Below are 2567 nucleotides of genomic sequence, written 5' to 3'. Positions count from 1 at the left end.
AAAGAATCTGAAATGAAAGCGGGGAGATTTTGTGCTGACACATATTATGTCAGGCTGCCTGGGCATCTCTGCCAGAAGAAGCTGCTGGCCAGGAACCTACAGCTTCCACTCTCCAAGCTTAGACAAAACAGCCCCTCCTCCCAGGTTGGGGGCCTATAGTTCTACTGATCTGTCAAATTTCCCTTTTGTGTCAATTGCAGAGCTTCTCAACAGAGAGATATTGCCCCCAAGGAGACATTTGGTAATGTCTAGAGACATTTTATATTGTAGGACTAGGACAGGGGAGCTACTAGCATCTAGTGGGAGGCCACAGGTGCCACTAAACACCCTATGATGCCCAGAATGGCCTCCATAACACAGAATTATCCTGCCAACATATCAACAGTCTTAAGACTGAGAAACTCTGGCTTGGACTAATCACCTCCTTCCTGTAACACCTGAATGGAATTGTTTACAAAGGAAGAAGGGGGTAAAAAAAAAAGGGGGGGGAAGAAAGGGGCAAAAATGCTAAATAGGTAACAAATAGGCCTCCTCAGGGGAACATGATCTCTTGGTGAGAATACATAGCAAGCTAGTGATGTATACTTGTATTTAAAACACAGTTATTGATGTGGGACCAAAACATTCCTGGCAACGAGGTACCACCATCATCCTTCCTTTGCCACTCTGTCCTCACCATTCAGTCACTGCAAATGGGTGAACACTGGATTATGGATTTATTATGCTTAGGTGACACATAAAATATGGCAGAGCAGGGGACATTCACCTTTGGACATGCTACAGGCAGAAAAGTGAATAGGATTAATAAAAATGTTTTTTCTATTTCTTGGAACTCTATCCCTCAGCTGAGTCCCAGCAGGAAGAACAGCAAAGGTTATCAAATAAAGACATGAGGACCATGGATGTGTCTGTGGAATGTCAAAGGTGAGCAAAGAAAGTGTGGGTCAAAAGGCTTAAGCAGCCCAACTTCAAGATGGGGCAGGGGATGTTGGGCCAACTCCCAGTAAGGATGATAGGATTAACTGGTTGTCAGAGTAACCTTGCTCACTCAGAGTAATCTTATAAATTGCTACAGGGATAGGACAGGCTCTCTGCCCAACCAGAGCTCTGTAAATGGACCCTGTAAATACCCACATTTGCAGGAAGAGAGGAGGAGAGGCAATGCTTGAGAGCAGGGATTGGAGTAAGGTCTAGGTGATAAGAGCAGGCCTCTGTCCAACTCCAGCTCATTGGCCCTAGAAAGCTCCACATCTTCTCCCCTATCTTGCTGTTGATTTTAGCAATATCACTGTGAGATTCAGTTTCTCCTTCTAAAAAAACAAAGATGGCAATACTTGACATAATCAAGGCTCTGTAGATTACAAGTGGCAAAAAGCAATTCAAATTAACTTAAGCCACAAAAGGAATATGTAGGCTCAAGTCATTGGAAAATCTAAGATCATTCTCACTGATCAGACAGAGATGTATGTATCCTGGAGCTCAATACAATGTCATAAGGGCTCCGGTCTCTCATGCATGCTTGGCTTTCTTCTGTATTGGCTTCATTCCCATGAAGGTCTCCCTAGAGAGTTGGCAAAGTGACTCTCAGCCACTGCACAATGAAAGCAGTACAAACTACTAATTTCAAGTTGAGAAGAAAAGGGCTTTTCTTTTCCAATAATCCCAAGAGACATCTCAGCAAAGTCACTGCCACTGACTGGCCTGGATTCAGGTAAATGTCCATCACTGAACCAGACATTATGGGCAAAACAATAAGACTTCTTGATTGGCCAAGCCTGTATCACATGATCATCCCTGGAGCCAAAAACAGGTAGTTGAAGGTGAGGATAGGTGTTTCCCCCAAAGAAAAGAAGTAATAGATGCTAGGTGGGCAAAAATTGCAGATAATAATTACTCACAAGGAATTAGTTAGAAACTATGACAAGTTTCCAGTTCAAGATAGCAACACAGAAGGATCCTGAACTCATCTCTTCCCACAGACATAATAAATCTACAACTACATATGGAAAAATTTCCACTGAGAGAAACCCAAAAATTATTTGACCCACTCCTTCACATCAGGTGAACATGAAAAAAAACCCATATCCAAACAAGTAGGAGAGGCTGAGACACAATCTTACCATAAATTCTACCCCTTGGCACAGAGACCCACAATCAGGAGGAAAGTAACAACCTTGAGCTTCTCACTGAGGCGTGAAGGGTTTGAAATCCACATCTGGCACCCCAATTTTTAAGACCTGCACTTGAGGGGTGAGTCCCCAAAACATCTAGCTTTGAAAAGCATCAGGGCTCACATCTACAAGACCCACGAAGCTATAGCAAACTGAGAAATAGTTCTTAAAGGGCTCGTGCCTGTAGACCCACCCACCCCAGAGCCTAGCACAGAGACAGAAAAGTGACCAGTTTTTCTGTGTAAGAGACTTATGTTAAAGCATCAGCCTGAAGGGCAGGCATCTGATTTAACGTATGTAAGGGACCTACTGATATATTCTCCAAAGACAGAGGCCAGTAGGTACCATCTTTGCACTCTCCCTCTGCTTGCCTCCAAGTCACCGGTATCTACTGGA

This window comes from Puma concolor, chromosome A1 (genome assembly GCF_028749965.1).
Source record: "Puma concolor isolate L17-30 chromosome A1, mPumCon1.1.hap2, whole genome shotgun sequence".
Taxonomy (NCBI): Eukaryota; Metazoa; Chordata; class Mammalia; order Carnivora; family Felidae; genus Puma; species Puma concolor.
The sequence above is the reverse complement of the archived record's forward strand: the minus strand, read 5'-3'. Positions refer to the sequence as shown.